Source organism: Bombina bombina, chromosome 1 (assembly GCF_027579735.1).
Source record: "Bombina bombina isolate aBomBom1 chromosome 1, aBomBom1.pri, whole genome shotgun sequence".
Taxonomy (NCBI): Eukaryota; Metazoa; Chordata; class Amphibia; order Anura; family Bombinatoridae; genus Bombina; species Bombina bombina.
The window spans coordinates 144,563,656-144,574,896 of record NC_069499.1 but is presented as its reverse complement, the minus strand read 5'-3'; the positions used below and the strand labels follow the sequence as shown (position 1 = coordinate 144,574,896).

At 35.4% G+C, this 11,241-nt stretch overlaps 1 long non-coding RNA gene across 1 annotated transcript; it reads right to left on the bottom strand.

Annotated features, from left to right (window-relative positions):
- Positions 1-3,743: 3,743 nt before the first annotated feature.
- LOC128636502 (uncharacterized) lies at positions 3,744-10,976 on the bottom strand. Its single transcript, XR_008398701.1, has 3 exons — positions 10,778-10,976; positions 8,726-8,802; positions 3,744-3,768 (listed from the first exon to the last, which is right to left on the bottom strand). It is a non-coding gene; the product is annotated as an uncharacterized LOC128636502 (long non-coding RNA).
- Between the last annotated feature and the right edge of the window lie 265 nt (positions 10,977-11,241).

Sequence of the window (11,241 nt, the reverse complement as noted above, 5' to 3'; positions counted from 1 at the left end):
CTAGAAATCAGAAAAAAAAACATGCTTTTCTGCGTTAGACCCAGCTATGACAAATAGATCAAGAAATGCCTATTTCCCTATGGTGGACTTATGGATTTTACTTATTGAATATTCACAACAGCATTAAATGGTTTGCTACTTTTACATTACATCAACTACAAATCAACATCACTAGTAACAAACATTTACAACAATTACATCACATTTAAACAGACACAAAAATAATTAAAACATTTCAGGATTCACAAACAGTAGACAATGGGAAACACCTCTCATTTACCTTTATTATTGCATTTCATTTATTCAACTCATATGCTTGCAGCAACAGCATATCTACATAGGCTTAACACATGATCAGTCATGGATACACATACATTACTTTTATCATTCACTCATACATGTGCATTCAAATGATGGGGGAAAAACACATTACATTCTCTCTAGGAATCACAAAACAGAACATATGAAATTTAATGTACTTTTAACATCATGATTCGATCACAATAAACCATTAGGAATTACATACAATAAGAACATCATTACAACAGATTACAGCTGTCACTTTATGGGAAGGAACAACAATGCCAGACCACTATATAGAAGTCAGCATATGTGGGACACAATCACAATATATACGTAGATGTACATAACACGCATCACGCAACCACAAAGCACACATTTATATTTTTTTCAGCACACAATAACAATGTAGTACAATACAACAACACAATGAGGATTTCAGAACTACATAGGCAGGTTAATAATATGATGACGTCATTAGAAGATTCAACCATACACATTACAGATTTACGACTGTACCGCCACTTTCAGAAATTTACCACTCAATACTACAATACTACATATACGTAAACAACAGTTTGGAACATCATTATTAGGGCGATTTGAATGGGACAATTAATAAATATTGTCAGCTCGCAAATCACTTATATATACAATACTACAGATGACAGCCGGAAGTTCTTCAGTATTAGTGCGATTTGAATGGGACGCATACAATATTGACATCTCGGCAATCACTTATATATACAATACTACAGATGACAGCCGGAAGTTATTCAGTATTAGTGCGATTTGAATGGGACGCATACAATATTGACATCTCGGCAATCACTTATATATACAATACTACAGATGACAGCCGGAAGTTCAGAATTATTATGCAGATTTTAATGGGACGCATACAATATTGACATCTCGGCAATCACTTATATATATAATACTACAGATGACAGCCGGAAGTTCAGAATTATTATGCAAATTTTAATGGGACGCATACAATATTGACATCTCGGCAATCACTTATATATACAATTCTACAGATGGCAGATGTTACTTTATCATTTACAAACAATATTGCAGCAACATTGATCGATCACATTCGATGCACATTATACACAACTATGCACTTTCATTCATGTTAGCCTGGACGTGTGCTTTTTACTATAAGATTGCGTTTAATAAATATTTATTACGCATATGAACAAACATTACAAACATGCACTGTATGTGTAATATTTTACACTTTCACATTGATATTCATTGGGGGAAAACAACATTTCAGCAAACACCTAAAAAAACGCCCACTTTGAAAGCATTCGCGCCGCTCACATACAAACAAGTGAATACAATCAGCAATCATTACAAACTCACTACCATTGGACTAATTGTACTATAAATCCCCCAAACAACATGGCCAAAGCATCCATGGTGATCAACATCATATCAATTTGCATACCCTGTTACTCCTTGCTCTGCTGTTTGGAAATATGGATGATGATGATATGGTAGACGCTGCTGTTGATAGAATCAGGCAGCTTCGGCGGCTCAGACTGAGACGAAGGGGTCGTCTGGTTCAAGGTCCTCGTGTCTACAGGGTGAGACCCACCTTGGAAAACATGAGCGACTTTGAGGTTTATGATAAGTATCGGCTCAATCGCGAACAGCTCATTGGCCTTTACGATCTTCTTAAACCTCATCTGGAGCCACGTATAAGAATAAGGACTGCAGTTCCCGGCATGACTAAGATGCTAAGTTGTCTTTACGTCCTGGCCTCCGGGAGTTTTCAATCTGGAGAAATGTACATGCATGGCCTGGCTTAAGGTACATTCTCTGGGGTGTTTGATAACTTTCTGGACACCATGGTACGTATCAGTAAGCACTACATAGGATTCCCACAGAATGATGGTGATTGGAGGCGCCTGAAGCGGGAATTCTTTGATATTGCTGAATTGCCCAATGTCTTGGGAGACATTGATTGTACCCACATTGCGCTGCGTGCTCCAGTTGATGACTTGCCCTTCAGAAATCGCAAACATTTTCATAGCCTCAACGTGCAGTATGTTTGTGATGCACGGATGAGGATTATGCACGTGTGTGCGAATTTTGGAGGGGATAGTCATGATGCCCACATCCTCTCTCTGTCCACCCTGTGGCGGCAGTTTGAGGAAAGACAAATGCCCCCTGGGTATCTCGTTGGTGAGTATTTGTGCACAACATGGTTAATTAGTTAGACAATTGCCACTGTACTCTTAAAATGTTAGCGTAATGTTCAGCTATAGGATGCAATTTAACCATTTATTTATATTTCCGCAAATGTCTACTTTTAGTTTAAAACAGATATGTAGCATGTCTTACCTTAAATGCTCAGATAGAGATTGCAATGTAACCATTTAGTTGGTATTTTACACAAGGTCTGGTTTAGGCGAAATACGCATATGTAGCATGTCTTAGCTGAAATGGGAAGCTAGCAAATGCAATTTAACCATGTCATTGTCTCTTTCCGCTAATGTCTACTTTTAGTTCAATGCAGATATGTAGCATGTCTTACCTTAAATGCTCAGATAGAGAATGCAATGTAACCATTTAGTTGGTGTTTTACACAAGGTCTGGTTTAGGCGAAATACGCATATGTAGCATGTCTTAGCTGAAATGGGAAGCTAGCAAATGCAATTTAACCATGTCATTGTCTCTTTCCGCTAATGTCTACTTTTAGTTCAATGCAGATATGTAGCATGTCTCACCTTAAATGCTCAGATAGAGAATGCAATGTAACCATTTAGTTGGTGTTTTACACAAGGTCTGGTTTAGGCGAAATACGCATATGTAGCATGTCTTAGCTGAAATGGGAAGATAGAGAATAGGATTGAACTAGATTATTCTTTTAAAAAATAAACATTTGTTAGTGGATTATCGTGTACACAAACATTTTTTGGAATAGAAATACAATTTTGAGGATTCAGTTTGAATTATGTTCTGTTCATAATTTATAGGTGATTCTGGGTACATGAGCCGGCCTTGGCTTATTACTCCCTTACGTAGCCCTACTGATGTGGCTCAGGAGCGCTATAATAGGGCACATAAAAGAACCAGGGCTGTGGTCGAAAGAATGTTTGGGCTCCTCAAAATGAGATTCCGGTGCCTTGACAGGTCGGGAGGAGCCCTCCAGTACAGTCCAAAGAAGGTGGCTAAGATCGTTATAGCCTGTAGTGTCCTGCATAATATTGCACAGCGGGCTGGGATGCTGCAGGCCGTCCAGGCGCCCCGACGCCTCCTCGATGATGAGGTGGACGAGCCTGTTTTAGAGGGGCCATTCCGGGACGAGGGACTCAATGTCAGAGCAGACATCATCAACCGCCACTTTAGACAGTAAATAATAGAAGTTAGATTGGAGCATTGTCAATAGATGTGTTTCATTTATTAATATAGGCGATGCTCTGGTCATTGGGTCCTGTAGCGAGTCTTTGCCACCTGGTTTTTAAAGAGAACATCAGCTGGTAAGTATAAATGTATGGACTGTTGCTGGCATGAATTGTACACAAAAACATCATATGGCATACATTTTCCAAACTAGTATTTAGTTTACACATTACTTAAAATGTAAATACTCAGAAAGGGATCCTCTAGCATAACTATCCTCTAGCATGACTATGGTTCAAAGTCACACATTAGAGGTTTGTTCTGATCAATATGACTCATCTTCACACTTGATTGATAGAACATAACACAAGATGTAACACACGCTTATTAAGCTAGTGACAGAAATTGATTCAGAAATGGGGGGTGGGAGAGGGGTACAGAACTGATTCACACACTTGTAGTAATAATTTTTATTAAACTTTTTCTGCCATTAGGGAGCTGACTTAATCTAAAGACTGAAAGGGAAGAATTCAAAGACTGACAGTGAAGATTGCCCAGACTGACCGTGAAAAATACAAGATTGAAAGTGAAGAATACCAATGGGATCATGTCTAGCATTATCTTTCCAATCTGCTGACCTTGAAAACCATACAAAGACATGTTCACATGGTAAGTGCCAACTATTTGATGGAATAAGGCTGTGGAGGCATCCTATTGGAGACACTTAGATTATTTTTTATTTTTTTAGGTGGTATTTCAGTCATCTATTTTTGAAATGATGAATAAGACACCTATTGAAGATCAACTGTTTTCTCCAGAATTGACTTTCAAAAACCATGCATTATCCAGGTTGGTTTACCAATGCATGCTAGTTAAGAATCACAGGAAGAATGTAGAATATTTGTAGCTTACATACATTAGCCATACTTTGTTCATAATTAGATATTTATGTATCACAATCAGACACTTAGATTATTTTTAAATTTTTAGATGGTATTTCAGTCATCTATTTTTAAAATGATGAATAAGACACCTATTGAAGATCAACTGTTTTCTCCAGAATTGACTTTCAAAGACCATGCATTATCCAGGTTGGTTTACCAATGCATGCTAGTTAAGAATCACAGGAAGAATGTAGAATATTTGTAGCTTACATACTGTAACAGGCTTTCCTTAACCCTGTGATACACCTGTGCTTGTAAATGTAATTTTTAGTTAACAATGCATAGCTTTGCAAATAAACTTTGTTTATAGCATGCTTGTCTCAATAAAAGCTGCTATGTAAAATAAATGTTAGTTTTAAATGTTAGTATTAACATTGCTATAAAATGTTTGATTAAAAACTATACCAACAGTAAGAAATACATTCTTTCAGAAAGACACTTATAACTTACTATAAATGATAGATTTCTTTTAAATCTATCATGTACAGCTTCTATACATAAAGACTGTACCTTGCTATAAGAGCCTGTTCACATAAATTGTGAAAAATATAATCTTTAATATGCTTATTTTGCAATATGTGTATGATTATATTCAAATATATGTTTAAATGATGTACACTGTGTACAATGTATAACTGTATACGTTTATATGTTTAAACAAAAGTCTTTTACAATATAAAAGGTTTTTATTATCTGTCTGCTAACATACTAACCAACTAACTAGTTTTAACATAAGATGTTATATGATCTAAAATGGAGGTTTATTCAACCTTGAATTTATAGCTCTAAAATGGATGCTCATTGCAATTTCAAGTGCGTATGTCTAAACTCTTGTATAACAGATTTTCAAGGCCACGTTCCTAACAAGAGTTAGACAAGTTTTGTTGATGTTAAAATGATGCTAAAAATACATATAAAAAGAAAACAATAAATGATGACGTCATCCAAATAAAAAACTATAAAAACACCTTGTTGTAAACATAAGGAGGTGACTCTGACAGGATATTATAGAGCATTTCTAAGGATAAGATTTGGTTGCAAAGAAGACATTTCGAGTGGTATGTAACAATTGTTATTGAAAGCAAGTTTAACTAATAGTCTTTTAATTCTGTGTGTATATTGGATTTAAATGAATTTAATTTTATATTACTTCTGTAAGCTGATTTTTCTGTATAATAAAAAATTATTTTTAAACAATGTTATCTTATCAAGTACCATTTCTTTATTGTACTCAAAACTTTATTTGTAAGAAATGAGACCTGTTTCACTGATATAATATTTAAAGTTCAGTGCTTGGAATTTATATTTCAATATAACTATGCTTTAAGACCTTATAAGTGAATTAGGTGTGAACCACTACAATTGGCGTCCCTGGGTGTTTTGAGAGATAATATATGTTTTATAATAATTATTATAATTTTACCTGGGTCCCCTTACACATAAGGGAAGGTACTGAAATATCATGGCTAATCAGGATTTGCAGAATCTTTTAAAACTCAATTATGTGTTTAAAATGCAGAATGGTAGAGTCATTGGAAATTATGAGGTTATTGCTTTGGAGATACAGTTATGGTTTAATTCATTTAAATTTTGCTAATGCTGCTGAAGTAGTTTTGCAACAACCTATATATCACACTATAGATGCAGATTTTGATCCTGCAACAAATAGAAATACAAATGTTTCTTATGATGGTATAGTAGAGATTTTAGGCGGACCTCCTGTTATTGCTACAGGAATACAAAGACATTGCCCTAAAGGCTTTAGCCTGAATTGAGATGTGGGGTACTCCTAGATCTAGTTTGTACAGTCCAGTAAAGGGAAAATAAATAATACCAGCTGCAGAATATGAGCAAGCTGAGAGGGAAAACCTTTTTAATGTGATACAATTTGTAGGTTATATGTAAGCTCAGGTTTTAAATAGTGAAAATGTCTGGAGTGTCATGCATATAGCAAGTTTTTTTTTTTTTTTGCTGAAGCTGCAGGAATTCCTAAATGAAATATAAAAACAACAATTGGAGTGATGCCATGCAATCCGAAGGACATAGCTTTGTGGTTAAATGACAGAGTTCATGCATTAGCTGGAGTTTATCCAACGCATTATCTTTCACAAAATAGAACATTGGTTAATGCTATTTTATTCTCTGGTTTGTGTATTTTTATATTTAAGGCAAGAAAGTGGAATTCAGTGATTTATGCATATCATGTAAAGACACAAGGTAAAGATACTTTGGCTTCACTTGCTGATATTTTAGGAATGATGAATATAAATAGTGGCATTGTAGCAGCATATTTGTTAGGGCTCAGATTTACAGAGAATAATCACGACATGGTATGGGGTTGTTTAAAGCCAAATGTTAAAGGACAAGGCTTAATTTTAAATATAGAGAGACAAATAAGCTCTGTACCTATAGCAGAGAGACCTAAACAAATACCTGATATATATTGACATACTTATACACTTGTAGGTAAGGACCTGACTGGAGATGCACTAGTAACTTCAAATAGCAGAGAAAAGGAAAGGAGAAAAGATTTTCCAGCAAGGGAAAACAGAGCTCAGTTTGTAAAAAAAAAAAGAATGCAAGAGAACAATATACACAGAAACAAACTAAATTTAACCCTCCACTACCTTACTCCCAAGCACCTCCATCTTACACCAATGAAAATCAGTTTATAACTATTTCAGATTTGCCTTATGAGGAATTTCCTTGCAGGACATTGAGACCATTTAAAACAAACAAAAAAAACTCCAGATCGGTATGGATTTGGAGATGGTAGTGTAAGATATAGAGGAAAAGGTACAGGGGTCAGGATAGATATCAGGAGCATGAGATTCGTTCTACTGAAAGGGGTGAAATTTCAGTTGCCCCAGCTAATACTAAAAAAGTAGGGCAAATAGAGAAATCACTACCAGACATCCCAGAAGAGTCTGAAGGTGAATGAAGTAAATTAACAGTAGAATATGGGGGAGAGACTTATGACGGGTATTTAGATACACAAGCATAAATATCTTTAGTACAATCAGATATGTTAAAAGGAGATGTATTAGGCAATATAACTATACAGACTTTAGAAGGTGAAGTTACTTATCCCTCATGTAATACACAGGTAAAAATAAATGGTAAAAGAGTGCACTTAGAATTAGTTCAGCATCCTAAGCTTGATTCTGATTTTCTTATAGCTTATAAGAATGTGGCACATTTTATTTCATTGCAGCTGGAAGATGAACTTCCTTTCACTACTAGAGTTGTGGAATAAGCATTTATGAAAATGCAATTAGATCATACTGCAGTATCTGATGTTAGAAGCTTAGATTTTTGCTTAAAGAAAAAAGTTAATATATTTCAGAAGTGGGATAATCAGGTTGGACATTGTAAAGGAATCAGTCATCATTTTGCTACAGGCACAGTGGTTCCTAAGAAAACAGGCACAGTATAAAATCAATGGTGTAGCCATTCCCTATATACAGGGAGTCATTGATGATTTACTTAAACAAGGAGTACTAAAAGAACAGTACAGTCAAATGAACTCAGCAGTCTACCCTGTTCCCAAACCGGATGGTTCTTGGTTAATGGTATTAGACTATAGAGAAGCTAACAGAGTTACACCACGGGTGGCAACACAAAATGCACATGCACCTTCTATTATACACAATTTGCAAAGGAAAACTTTTAAGACAAAGTTAGACTTGGCTAATGGTTTTTTGGAGTCATCTTATTACTCCAGATAGTTACTGGATAACAGGTTTTACTTGGAGAGGCAAAACTTTGGTATTTACCCGATTACCTCAGGGATTTTTTTTAATTCGAGTGCGTTATTTACTTCAGATGTAGTCAATTTATTGTCTGAATTTCCAGAAGTGGAGGTGTATGTGGATGACATATTTTTCACATGATAGTGAGGAGTAACACATAGCAGTGTTGGATCAGGTTTTGACTATATTACATGCTGCAGGTTATGTGGTATCTCTTTAGAAATCTCAAATTGCAGGACATACTGTTACTTTCTTGGGATTTGAAATTTCTGAAAGGGGGAGAGGATTATCTGATAATTATAAAGAAATAATAGCAGCTTTCACACATCCACATTCTCTAAAACAATTACATAGTATAATTGGTTTACTTACTTATGCAATGTTTTTCATACCCGATTTCATTGTGTTAATTGCACCTCTGCATGCTGCAGTCTCAAGGGAGATAAAATCTAAAACAAAAATGACCAAGGATACTTTTTAAGTGGACGACTCAGGAAGAGGCACTAAATGCATTATTAAATGCATTATTAGAGGCAGTAAATAGAACAGAGTATTTAGCTCAAAGAGATAGTACTAAGGATCTATTAGATTACATAAATATATCGCCGAATGCAAGCTATATAAGGTTATATAACGTAAATGAGACAATTCCAATAGCACTTCTATCTTATGTATATTCAAAAACAGAGATAAAGTTTACTATGATAGAGAAGCTTTTGGTAGCTGTTAATATAACACTGTTAAAGTCAAGACAGATTAAACAGGGGAAAGATATATATGTACATACATCAGTAGCCTCACTTGATAACTTACAAAAGCAAACTATACCAGACAAGAAAGCACTAAAGAGTAGATGGATAAAATGGTTTTCTATTTTGGAAGACCCACAAATACATTTTATTCATGATAAGAATCTGACACCTCTAGATGATTTACCAGCTCCAAAGCAACCCTCAAGTTGGAATTTACAAACTTATCCAAATAATCGTTATTCTGCTATTTTTTTATACTGATGGTTCTGCAGTAATTTCTAGTAAAGAAAAAGTAAATAAATCTGCTGGGGCAGGAATTGCAAAATATTCCCCCACTCTGACTTTATTACGTTCATGGCAAATTCCTTTGGGAGATCATTCAGCTCAATTTGCAGAAATTTCTGCATTAGCATTTGCTATGAAGGAAGCATTGTTAGATAAAGGACCAGTGTTGATTGTAACTGATTCTGCATACCTTGCAAGATCTGTATTCCAGGATTTACGAATCTGGAAATCTAATGGTTTTTTAACTGCAAAGAAAAAGCCATTACAGCATATTGTCAAATGGAAAGCAATTGCTATTTATTTGGATCTAAAGCCTGATATTGAAGTAGTACATGAACCAGCTCATAGAAAGCTAGGTTCTTCTTTGCATACAGAAGGCAATACATTTGCAGATACGCTTGCACAAAGTGTAAGTAAAAATATGCAGTAAATGCAGTTACAACTCGAATGACAGCAACCAGTAATCTTGACACAGAGTTAAATGCTTGCTTGGATAAAACCAGACCTAATCCACCTGGTTATCCTAAAAATATCTTCATGAATTAAAAGACAAACATTGTATGGTTAAGATTGGAGACAAATAATTGATTATTCCCCCTGTCATAGACAGATGGAACATAACAGAGATGGCCTATTCTAGTATTGGACATCCTCATTTAGGGCGAGATAAAGTCTTATTTACCCTAAAGTCAAAATATTGGTGGCCTAATATGAAGGAAACGGTCATAAGAGTTATAGGGAATTGTAAGCATGTCTCCTTGTTAATAATCCAAATCACCAGAAACAACCATACATTGTTAAAGAAATTCCTAATAAGCCATTTGATCTGATTTATTTAGATCATATAGTGCCTTTACCTACTTCACATGGATACAAAAATGTTTTAATATGTGTTGATGCTTGAACAAGGTTCACATGGTTATACCCTGTTAAAAGTGCCACGGCTAGTACCACGCTTGATAGTCTCAATTCCTTAGTAAGTATTGGTAAACCTAAAGCCCTACACTCAGATGCTGGATCAGCTTTAACATCTACTCAAGCACAAGAGTGGGCTAAGTCTTTTGATATAAAATGAGAAATCAGTGCACCTTATCATCCCCAAAGTAGTGGGGTTGTTGAAAGGAAAAATGCTGAGGTAAAACGATTGTTAACCAAGTTACTAACTAACCGCCCAAAACAGTGGTATCCCCTGTTAACTTATGTACAAGTAGGTTTAAATAATATACCTTCTGTTATTTCTCGGAAAACACCTTATGAATTGTTATATGGTATACCTATGAATACAATGTTTAATACTGAGTACCTTTCTGCACCAAGGAGATTAGAGCAATTATCTATTTTACAAGAAATACGTGATTGTTTTGCACGGCCTGCTTTTACACCTAACCTTTTATGAGCTTGGACACCACAGGTTGGTCAGTTTGTCCAGGAAAGAGTTCAAGCAGCGAAACCTTTATGGCCAAGGTGGAAACCTACAAAGGTAAAACATGTCATTAACCTAAGGACTTTGATTATAGAAGACAAACAAGGAAAAGACAGAATTGTCAGCATTGATAACTTAAAACCAGCTTCTAAATTTGAGTTAGAAGATGACAAACCCTCTGACATACTCTCAGTGGGTTACTCTGAATGAAGCAAACCGGATTAATAATCAATTTCAAATGATGACATTTTCTTCAAATCCAGAGTAAAATCATATAATGGAGCAGTGTTTTGTACTAACACACTTTATTCAGAATGGTGGACACCAGAGTTACATACAGATGAAGGATACCTGCAACTATTTGAGAAACTTCAGCTTGAAGTAGTGGATCAACAGACAGGAAGACTGCGAGAGCAAGCATTACCTAC